Consider the following 12,829-nt stretch of genomic DNA (forward strand, 5'->3'; position numbering starts at 1 on the left):
ATGTATTAGCTAGAAACATAATCTTCATTTTGTATGACATCAGTCAGTTTTGTTCTATAAATTAAATGTCTTGGAGCTTTAATTAGAATTGGTTAATACACAAATAACCATGAAATGTCATTTGGAATTTGTGATTTAAAAGTCATTCACTATTTTTTAAATTTTGAAAATGTATTTATTGTCAAAGTGATGTACACAGGGATTACAGTTTCATACATAAGGAAGTGAGTACATTTCTTATCAAACTTGTTACCTCCTCCCTCATTTTTCTCCCACCTTTCCCCCTCCCCAATTCTCTCCCCTCTCTCCCGAGTTGTACAGTTGCTTGACAGCATATTGTCTTGTAAGTATTGCTGTTGCATTGGTTCACCATTTACCCTTTGTATCTCCATTTTTATGTTCCCACTTCTCTTCCCTAGTTCTGATAAACACATATACAATACCCAGGATACCATAATCAGTTACAGTGACATCATGGATAAAACTATGAGGAAGGAAAGCAAAAGAAAAAGGCATAATTTGACATGGTACGTTGAAAATAACAACGATGATAAACCACTTATTTCCATAACTTGGAGTTCATTTCACTTTGCATCATCTTATGTGATCATATGTACATAGTTATTGAGTTAGTGTGATCATTTTCTATGGCTATCCTAGACATGTACTAATTATTACCAATGAGGGAAACCATAGAGTCTATATTTCTTTGGGTTTGGCTCACTTCACTTGATATGATTTTTTTCCCAAGTCTTTCCATTCCTTACAAATGGGGCAATGTCATTCATTCTGACAGAAGCATAGAATTTCATTGTATATATGTACCACATTTTCTTGATCCATTCATCTTCTGAGGGGCATCTGGGTTGTTCCCCTATTTTAGCAATGGTAAATTGTACTGCAATGAACATTGTTATGCTAATAGCTTTAGTGTGGTCTTGCTTGTAATCCTTTGGGTAAATGCCCAAAAGTGGGCTTGCTGTGTCATAGGGGAACTCTAGCCTTTTAAGGAACCTCCACACTGTTTTCTAGAATGGTTGAACAAGATTACACTCTCACCAACAGTGTAGTAGTGTTCCCTTTTGGCCACATCCCCACCAGCATCTGTTGGTGTTAGTTTTTTTGATAATGGACATTCTTACTGGGGTGAGGTGGAATCTCAGTGTTGTTTTGATTTGCATTTCTTTTATGTCCAGTGATGCTGAGCACTTCTTCATGTGCCTCTTGGCCATTCTCATTTCCTCTTTGGAGAAATCTCTCTTTAAGTCTTTAGTCCATTTGTTAAGGGGGTAGTTGCTTCTTTCAGAATTTGTTTGGGGGGAATTTATTTTTTTGAGTTCTAAGTATATTTTAGATATGAGGCCCTTGTCTGTTGTATGACCAATAAAGATTTTCTTCTAGTCAGGGCCAAAAGGGATAATAATCTAGTTATACCCAGATGTTGAATAAAACAGAAGAACCAATGATTTATTATCTTAATGATGATGTTTGGAAGTGATTTTCGGTGCTGATGGCTACCACCTGTAATCCTACCTTCATAGGAGACTGAAATCTAATGGTTGCAGTTCAAAGCCAGTCTAGGAAGACAAATCCAAGAGACTCTTATTTCCAATTAATCACCACAAAGCCAGAAGTGGAGTTGTGGTTTATATTGTAGGGTGGCAACTTTGAGCAAAACAACTGAGATTGCTGAGGCCCTATGTTCAAGCTCTGGTACTAGCACAAGGAAAAAGAAAAGACAAAAGGAAGAAAGGAAGGAAGGGAGGAAAGAAGGAAAAGGAGGAACGAAGGAAAGGAGGAAAGAAGGAAAGGAGGGAGGGAACAAGGGAGGCTGGAGGGCAGACACACAGGCAGGCTCCACTAGTAATTGTATAAACAAGAATGGCATATAAGTATCTTAACCAAAAACACAAAGTCTTGTATTCAGACTTTTCTGTATTCAGACAGGTCTGGGGCATGGCGAGTGGGTTGGTATTTGTAATAACTTTTGAGATGGCTGTGGAGGTGCTCTGCTGCCTTTGGTGTCCTATCACTAATGTGGATGAAGCATTTTTCTTTCCCCAGCACCAAGTCAGAAATGCACACAATAGTTTTGGTCCCTGATGGCGGGTGATGTGTCTTCTCCACCTATAGGAAGCAGACAGGATTTCAATAATTCCTAGGGGTTGAGCATGATCTTTGTAGTAGAGATAGTTTCTGTGAAAGGAAGAACAGTGTCTGGGTGGTTGCAAGCTATTCTGAAAAGACAGAAGATGCATTAAAGCTAGGGGGCTTGGAGTACTGTTAATTGAGTCCAGATCAAGTTTTACTCTGAACCAACATGCAAGACAATTGAGAAATAAAAGACTCAAAGGAGACTTCTGCAGAATTGTCAAAACTTTGCCTCCCCAGTCAGACTGCCAACTTGAAGTTCACCATGCTGACTGGGACCATACCAGACAAAATCAAGGAAAGCAAACCAAAGCCTTTAAGTCCACAAAGTCTGGGGAGACAAATCTGTGGTTGAGACTTTTAGCTACCTTCAGAGAAAGGAGTCTAGATGTAAACTTATCTGTGTCTAGTCTGTGTTTTATTTTTCTTCATGTCCCCCCTTTTCATAAACTGACTTTGGAATGTTTGTCTACCCTAAGCCAAGACAAGTGCCTTTACAGATGAACTGTGGTACCAGTCATAAAACTCATCTGCCAAGACCTTGGGAAAGAGATTTGGTAGAGCTGCAGTAGTTCATCCTGATAAAACTCTGTTACATGCAATTACAACCAGGATAATAGGAAAATTCATGTGAAAACCAACTAGAAAATAACTTTATTTCAGAAAAAGATACACTATATGCCAGATAGTAATATGAACATAGGGATTCTTATAAAAGACTGCAGATAGTTCAATGTGACCTCTTTTTAGAAGAAGGAGTACAAATGCACAAAATAAATTGTAATTAATTGTATGATTTTCATGTAGTAGAGGCACGAAGGAATAAGAAGGATAGACATCATTTTGCAAAATTAGAAGATTACTCTTTTTTTTAGATTGGGAGAGTCCAATGGAAACACCTTTGTATAATTACATAAAAATAAAATATTTTTATAGTTTTTTTTGTCTTTAAGTAGTTGTAAAAAAAGGTTTCCGTTTAATATGTCAGTTTGTAAGTAGAATGCATCTTTACCTGTGTCATTTCTTCTTTCCCAGCTCTACCCTTTCCCTCAAGTTTCCTGGTTCCATTTTCACATCTGTACCTTGGATATTATGATTGCACTTATGCACCCTGCCTCTCTGCCCTCCCTTCTCTCAACCCTGCCCTGTGGCAGAAACATTTTGAACAATCATTAAAGTACTATTCCATTTTAAGACTAAGTCACATGAAGCAAGAAAACTCTTTTTCAGAAATAATTGAAATTGGCTATTGTTGGACTCTTCTGCAAAGGAGAGAGGGAGAGAAAGAAAGGGGGGATAAAAAGGCAAAAAACAAAAACAAAAACAAAAACACCCCAACAACCCCCAGACCATGAAAAATAGCTTTGTTCAATGTCAGTGATTTGTTTGTTATTTTTCTTGCTCCCTTCCTCCAGACTAATAAACTACAGTCTGGAGCTTTAGAAACAGTGCTATATTAGCTTTGCAAAGGAATTAATGCCTGGAAAGGAATTTCTACACCAGGAACACATTCCCTGCCATCCAGCCACAGAGAGAGAGACAGACAGAGAGAGAGAGAGAGAGAGAGAGACAGAGAGAGACAGAGAGAGAGAGAGAGAGAGAGAGAAAGAGAGAGAGTTCCTGGCATCTGTAGTATTGTGATTGCTATGGTTCTGGCACATAATGGTACTTTTTCAAGTTAATGTCGGTTTTTAAAATATTGTCAAGAACTTTGCCCAAATGCTTCAGTTCCAAACCAAAGCTTTGCTTGCTTTCTTTCTCCTTTCTTTCTTTTCCTAGCGCCCTCCCTCCCTCCCTCCCTCCCTCCCTCCCTCCCTCCCTTCCTTCCTTCCTTCCTTCCTTCCTTCCTTCCTTCCTCCCTTCCTTCCTTCCTTCCTTCCTTCCTTCCTTCCTTCCTTCCTTCCTTCTTTTCTTGTTTGTCTGCCTTAAGGATAGAGAATTTATGGCAATGATGCCTCAATCCCATAGTCCTAAGTCTCAAGAGGCTGAGATCTGAAGAACGGGGTTCAAAGCTGGACTTGACAAGAAAGAACCATGGGATTCTTTTGTCTATTCAACCAGCAAAAGGCCAGAAATGGAGCTGTGACTCAAATAGCAGAATACCAGTCTTGCATGAAAAAGCTGAGAGAGAGCACCTTGGCCTTGAATTCAAGGAAACACACACACACACACACACACACACACACACACGTAATAATAAATTAGTGGAATAAAGAAAATAAAATTATAAAATCAAAATGAAAAGAAAACAATGAAAGAATCACTCTATAGTCTCAAAACAATTCTTTAAAATTCAGTTGTTAACATATAATAATACTAAGTACTTGCAAAAAGTGTAAAGATCAGCAAGACAGAGACATTTCCTCCCATAGGATCAGCTTGTGATGAGCTTGGCGAATAGAGGCGTGGAGCAAGCTGATTCTGTGTCTTGGAGCCATGTGAGAGGCAGAGAGTACATATGATACACATGTGAAGGGGATCTGAAAGGAACTTAGAATCCATGTATTGATCAGAACATACCACTCAGCAGACAGCATTTTTCTATCTCTGTCTGGCCTCAGTTCCAGGCAGGAGTCAGAGGTACAAGGGAGAAGTAACAATGAACACTGGAGAGAATTAGAGCTGCCAATGCGGATTGGGTACACTGAGGCTCCGTAGGTATAGAGATACACAGCTATAAATGATTTCTTCATATGGCTGTATATGATGATGGCTCTTAAAGTTCTAAAGGCAGGAGGATTTAAGAAAGAAGTAACAGTGGAAAAAAAAAAGCAGGAGGCATGGCCCAAGTTGTAGGTCATTTGCCTACATGGACAAGGTCCTCAGTCCAAAGCCAATAATACCACAAGCAACTAGCCTATTCCACTCTACACCTTTCCTTGGACACTAAAACACTACAGAAATACTCTGCTCTCATTTTTGGGCAGTGTAGTTTCGGATTTCACTTCCTGCCCAGGCACACACCTGCACTTCTTGTTATAGCAAGGATAGCAGGAGGTCATAGCCATCACAGCTTCTAACATTGAGATGGGGTCTTCTGTACTTTACTGCTCTAGAAAGCCTGAAACTGTGAGTACTCTATCCCAATTTTCCCACATAGTTAGGATGTACCATTGTGCCCAGCTACTGTTTGTAAAGGTATCTCATGAATTCTTCTCTTCCCAATGGCCTTAAATTGCAATCCTCCTGATCTTAGCTTCCCAGGTCCCTAGGATTGCAGGCCTAAGGCACCAGCCCCTGGTTCCTAGTGAGATACTGAATGCAGGACCTCTGATTTGATAGCAGGTGTTTTGACACTTGAGCCACCCTCCCAGCTCTTTGCAGGTTTCAATTATCTTTTAGATACTTGTATTAATTGTTTTTAGTTATATTTAGTTATTTTTCGGGTTCTTTAGTTCTTTTCAGTTATTCTTGCCCAAGGCTAGACTTCCTACATGTACCTCTCACATAACTGAAGCACAAGCTCATGTCACCACTCAGGACTGATTTGTTGAGATTGGGTATTAGATAAACTTTGCTCAGTCTGGCATTGAACCATTAGCCTATTTTTTATTTAATTTTATTGTCGATGTGATGTAAAGAGGAGTTACAGTTACATAATAAGATAGTGAGTACATTTCTTGTCATACTTGTTACCCATCCCTCATTTTTCTCTCATCATCCCTCCTCTCAAACTACCCCCCCCCAACTTGTACAGGTAATTTCCAACATTTTGTCTTTTGAGTGTCACTATGGCATTAAGTGAAATGAACTCCAAAATATGGAAACAAGAGTCTTTTTTTTAATTTGTTATGTTTAATGTACTATGTGAATTATTTTTTTGCTTTCGTATGGTTTACCCCCTGTTGTTACAATATTTGATTTCAGTACCCTGGGTGTTGTATATACGTTTATCTCAGGGAAGGGAAGGGGGACATCAAAATGGTGAAACAAAGGATAAAAGGCAAACCATAATCCTGTTGATCTCTAGCTCCCAATAACCTTGGATGTGCAAGTGTGAACCATATCCTATGGTGGAGAAATGGTCTCAAGTAGACCATTTTATGTCTTTCATAGTTCCACAATAGACTACACAATTATGAAGTGTGTGTTGACTAAGCTGGTGTTAAAAGAAATAAATTGATGTGTAAATATGTATATTTATCTGGATACTCTGATTATCCAAAGAATAATGATTTATATCTGGATTCCTATTTACCCAGGAGGCTGAGGCCTGAGGTTCAAGGTTCACAGCCAGCCAGGCAGAAAAAAATCCATGAGTCTTTAATCTCCAATTAACAACCAAACAGCTAGAAGTAGAGATGTGGCTCAAATGGTGGAGTGCTTAGCCTTGAACACAAATGCTCAGGGCCAAGCAAGCAGGCCCTGAGTTCAAATACCAGTACACACACACACACACACACACACACACACACACACACATACACACAGAGAAAATTAGATTTTATATTACAGTGCCAAGGCCCTGAGTTCAAGTCCTAGGACCAGCATCAAAATAAAAAATAAAAGAGAAAGAAGAAAAGAAGGAAAGAAGGAAGGAAGGAAAGACAGAAGGAAGGAAGGAAGGCAGGGAGAAAGGGAGGGAGGAAGGAAGGAAAGAAGGAAGGGGAAAAAGAAAGAAGGAAAGAATAATCTGTAGTTTTCTCCAATGGTTTAAACTACCTTGTTAAAATATAGATCTGTGATAGAGGCCTCAGATTTCCCTTTGTATTGCAAAATCGGCATCCTGGCAAAGGCAGCCCTGGGTCTTAGCACTGCCAGGGTTAGACCAAGCACTTCTGAGGAGGAGGGCCCAACCTGCCACCGTTGAGTACCCTCTGAATCAGCCCAGCATGATCTGTGTGTCTCGGTGACATGTTTTTCTAAGTTGTTCAATCACAAAGCAGATCCCTCTTGCAGAAATGCCTGGCTTGTTACAATTCCTGTGGCTTCTTAGAGGCTGATCTTTCAGACACTCGACCATGTGGAGTAAGTGAGCATTTCTGACCACTGTGCCTCACTGGGAGGGGAACAACAAACGCTATGAAGATTGCAGCTGTGCTTACTTTGGAAGGCCCATGGTGCAGATCCGATTGTTTTGCTTAGATTAAAATGCCTGGCTGTGATATCTGAGTGTGCAGAGGAATGCGGGCCAAGCACTGCCAGTGGAAGAGCTTATGGGCATCTTAAATGGAATCATGAGAGGAGAGAATAATCAAAATCAGACTGTGTTTCTGAGCTTCAACCATCCGCTATATTTCTTCCTGCTCTGAGTCTTAGCTCTGGTCACCAACTGGATTAAAGGCAAGTGTGTGGCTGGGAATGAAGCTCAGTGTGAAATATCTGTTTGGTAAGTGTGAGACCCTGAGTTAAACAAATAGAAAATGGAAAAGATGGAGGAAAACCTGGTAAACTATATTCCCTCTTTTTATGGTTTATCCTATCTATTTATGAAAAACAAAATTGAGCAAAACAATTGTCATAAATAACTTTTCATCATCTTCTCTTCTTATCTATGTTTTATTATCTTTGCGTAGTTGTACAAAGGGGTTTCATAAGTATGATGCGTCTTGGTCAGCATCAGCCTTTCCATCTTCTCCCCCTCCTCTCCCAACCTCACTCATCCCTCAAATTACTGGCTCCATTCCACTTTCATACATTGAATACTCTGCATTCACCCACTCATCCTTGCTCCATGTATCCACCCCCCCCTTAAGTCTTATCTTCTCTCAACAACACATATTCCAGGTTCCTGATATTGATTTTGTTAGACTGCAACTTATTTGCTCAAAGAACTTACAAGAGAAAGGAATTTGGGCCATAAATACATTAAATTTATTAGATCTCAAAAAGTATTCTTTTTTTTTGGCCAGTCCTGGGCCTTGGACTCAGGGCCTGAGCACTGTCCCTGACTTCTTGCTCAAGGCTAGCATTCTGCCACTTGAGCCATAGCGCCACTTCTGGCCATTTTCTGTATATGTGGTGCTGGGGAATCGAACCCAGGGCCTCATGTATACGAGGCAAGCACTTTTGCCACTAGGCCATATCCCCAGCCCCTCAAAAGGTATTCTTGAACTCCAAGATATGCAAAACAAGAGGTTTTACATTGTTGTTGTTTTTTTAAATGTACCATGTAAAATTGTTTCTTTTTTCTTTTGTTTTTCTTTCCTATGGTTGATCCCTTGTTGTCACTGTATTTGATTTAGGCACCCTGGGTATTGTATATATGTTTATCTGAATTAGGGTAAAGAAGGAGAACCTCAAAATGCTGAGACAAAGGACAGATGACGAACTAATTGCAACAGCGATACAAGACAATATGTGGGAAATTAACTGTACAACTGGGGAGGTAGGGGAAAGGGAAAGTTGGAGAAAAATGAGGGAGGAGGTAAGAAGTTTGACAAGAAATGTACATGCCACTGTAACCCCGCTGTACATCACCTTGACAATAAAATTAAATTTTAAAAAAATATTTATTTTTCATGCAAAGTTATGATTTTTAAAATGGCACTCATTTAAAATTCTAGAAATATGAAATAAATCATTATTTCATGTTCTTTAGTGAAAGTCTTTATAGTAAATTATTATTTTATGTGAAATTGAAATTGCTAATGTATTTCCAGTCCTGTGATTTGTGGGAATCATGTTGTAACAGGCAATTCTTTAGTTATATTAATGTTTGATGGGATAAAATGCTTTTTTGTGTGTGCTGGTCCTTGGCCTTAAACTCAAGGCCTTGTGCTCTCAATTCACATTTCACTCAAGGCTGGCACTCTACCATTTGAATTGCACCACTACTCTGGCTTATTGGCGGTTAATTGGAGATAAGAGTTTTGCAGACTTTCCTGTCTGGGCTACTTGCAAACCAAGATACTCATATCTCAACCTCCTGAGGAGCTAGGATTTTGGTGTGAGCAACCAGTGCTTATCCACATTATTCACATTTAAAGACCCAGACTGCTATACCCTAATGATTACTGACACATGGGAAATGGGATTATATTCCAGGATGATGCTCATTCTACTGTTATTCTCTGTGTGTGTGTGTGTGTGTGTGTGTGTGTGAGAGAGAGAGAGACAGACAGACAGACAGACAGACAGAGGCATCAGTGGCTTTCCCTGGTAATTCTAGCTGCTCTGAAAACTGCGGTATAGGGATTGAGGAACAAAGCCAGCATAGGTAGTATAAGCACAAAGACTCATCTTCAATTAACCAGCAAAAGAGCTACAGGTGGAGTTGTGGCACAAGTGGTAGAGAAACAGTTCAGGAAGAAAAAGCTATGTAACAGCACCCAGACCCCAAGTTCAAGCTGCAGGACACACACACACACACACATATACATACGCATATACACACAAACACACATTCACACATACACACACATGCACATACACACATTCATATAAATATACACACAGTTATGTTTACCTCAACAAAGTAAAGGCTATGGAAGTGACTTGCTTGTAAGGACAGAAAAAGGCATTATATTGCCAGGCACCAGTGGCTCACGCCTGTAATCCTAACTACTCGGGAGGCTGAGATCTGAGGATTGCAATTCAAAGCCCAGACTTTAAAGGCCCTGAGACTGCTACCCCCAATTAAATAGCAAAAAGCTGGAAATGGAGCTGTGGCTTAACTGGTAAAACACTAGCCTTGAGCAATAAAGCTCAGGGTCAGCAACCAGGCCCTGAGTTCAAGTCCCAGGACAGACAAAAACAAAAAGCATATTCTTTATCATATAATAGAAACTACAGTAAACTTTGCTAAATATTATTCTATTGAGTTAAAACAGAAGAAAATTTTAGAAAATATTTTTTAAAATATGTCTGTTTTTTGTTATTTTGCATTTAAATAATTAAAATACTACTTCCTTCATCTCATTTCTTATACATAATTGTTTTTTTCACAATTTCAATAATTATTTCAGCTATATTTGCCTTCAAAAAATCCAAGTATAAAGAATCTGAACAAATGATTTGATTTTTGTTAGAAATATCTCCAGATGGGAATTTTGAAATAAATCTCATGCTATTATTCTGATTTAGGGATAAAATATGAGTTGAGACAGAAAATAAGGAAGAAAATGTTTGTTAAATAAATAGATAATTAAACTCTGTTTTCATTCTCACAGACTTTAATGTCTCCCAGAATATTATATTGGCTCAAGAGATGGGGTGTTGGTTAAATTGAAGCCAAACAATTCAGAATTTAGGAAAATAAATCACAGAATTTTGTTGAAAAACAAGTTATTCCGGATTCTACATGATTCTTTTTGTCCCTGCTTTGCATTTATCCAAGTCTAAAATTCATGGAAATATAACTAAAGCAAAATATATTATGTTTGTCCCTTAAGCAAGTTTTTTCTTACCCTGTTTTTATTGTTGTTGTTTATTCTAGAAATATAATGATTGAGATAAAAGTGACATACGCCAGTATGTAATACTCCTGATTTACTTTGGTAAGTCCAAAATCTAATCACAGGTTTCAGACACATTCTGGTGTTAACTACACCAAGGTCTGGTCATAAAAGAGACCGCTGAATAATTTTCAATGGCAAAGTATTTACTATGTCCCCCTTATAGTACAAAATAAAATTCAAGCTGTAATAAATGAAATTGCTCAAACTCAAGTCACTTCATTGTTATATCATTTCATCATTACACTGTAGAACCAGAGAGATGGAACCTGTGATACCAACATTTTTGAGTCATGAGTTAAAATGACAAATTTTACAATGAGATGTTAACATCAATTTTAATTGATGTTTCTATAATATTTTCATCTCTCTATTTTACTTGTATTTATAAAACCTTTCTCTCCTACATTTGAGTTTTCTTTATTGTTTTAGGTTTTGATGTGTGCCAGTACTAGGGCCTGAACTCAGGGCTTTGGTTCTGTCCCTTAGATTTTTCACTCAAGGCTGGTGCTCTACCACTTGAGACACAGCACCACTTCTGGCTTTTTCTTGAATAACTGGAGATAAGAGTCTCTCAGATTTTTCTACCTGAGTGGGCTTTGAACTGCTGGCCCTAAAACCTCAGCCACTTGAGTAGCTAGGATTACAGATGTGAGCCAGCAGTGCTCAGATTATATTTGGATGACTAAAATTATGTCTCTACATTAGTATTGTACCCACAACACCCATTTGTTCTAGCCATGCAGAAATCCAAATTCGAATGCCAGACAGGCATCATGATTCCCTAATAGCCTGGCAAGTTCAAGGTTTCAGCCTTCTCTGTGGCAGTGGGGGCGAGGGGGAGGGGAAGAACTTTATTTGTCCTGGAAGTAAAACTCTGTCAAACAGCTTCTGAGCAACAGTTTGTTAGTTACCAGCAAATTGTGATTGTGTACATGAAGCTGTTTGGCACAGATTGGTATCATAGGGCAGACCATCAGAATTGTTAGGAGTCTCAGGAATGAGACTGGCCTGTGCATCCATCAACATAATCCACTACTTAGTCAGGAGGTTGGAGGCGCAGGGATTTGAACCCAGCTGAGGAGGAGCATACATTGACTGAACACTATGAAAAGCATGTGTGATATGAGTAATCATTGACAGGCAAGAAAGTGTCATGTAGGAAGCAACTTCATGCTCCTAGAAGTAGCATTGGCTAAAGTATTGACACACATTGGAAAGAAATATTCCAAGAAATTAAGTATCAGACTAGGTGAAAATGGGTCATAAAGAGGACACATTGATTTTTGAAGCTTATAATTTATCTATATCTTGGAAGCAAGATTAGTTTATATTACTTTTACTTTACCTTTGCCTATCCCTACCCCATCAAAAAGAAAAAAATAGCCAAATGAAAACAAAACAGTAAGGTAAGACTTTGTGCTGAAGATAAAGGGCTAGAGAAAAGTGGCAAATGTGTAGCTCCTGAAATGAGCCTGTGTTCTGCTCGGACAGCACTTCTCTTCTGCACACTGCTGTCCACCCAAACTGAATATTTCTGCTGTGCCACAAAATGAATTCTTCAACTTTAAAACTGTAATGCTTACTAATATCCACGTGTACTCTAGAACCTGTTTCTGTGTGATGAGAGCAAGAGGCAGCAGAGTGCTTCTGCTGCTGTCTTCATGGAGCTGGAATGCTAGCTAAGGGTTAGGATGGGAGCTTTGGAGCAAAGCACTGCTGTCAGGTGATCACCAAGTATGGAACTCCTCAGGAATCGGTTCTGACCTGGCAGGTGTGGGGGCCCTGGCTGTCAGGGCAATGCCTTTTGACCTTGGGCCCGCAATGCCATCCACAAGCAGGTGCTCAGGAACAGCTTGCCATCTTTGTCACTGCAACGTTGTGTGCCTCTTTCTCCCTCTCAATAAAAAAAGTCTGCTAACTTCTGCTGCTGAGTGTCTTCCAAGAGTGAATGTTGTATATGGGCTAGCACAGCTATTCACAGGGTATCTAAAATATGCGATTTTTTAATTTCCCTACTCTACCTCAGACAGTTAAAATGATTCAGTTGGGAGGCAAACACCAGTGGCTCACATCTGTAATCCAAGTTGCTCAGGAGGCTGAGATCTGAGGGTCACAGTTCAAAGCCAACTGGTGCCAGGAAAGTTCATGAGAGTCTTATCTCCAGTTCACCAGCAAACAAAGCCTGAAGTTGAGCTGTGGCTTGTGTGGAAGACAGTCCAGCCTTGAGAGAAAAAGCCACCTGAGTTCATGGACCAGCCATGGCAAACAAAAATATGATA

Source organism: Perognathus longimembris, chromosome 24 (assembly GCF_023159225.1).
Source record: "Perognathus longimembris pacificus isolate PPM17 chromosome 24, ASM2315922v1, whole genome shotgun sequence".
NCBI lineage: Eukaryota > Metazoa > Chordata > Mammalia > Rodentia > Heteromyidae > Perognathus > Perognathus longimembris.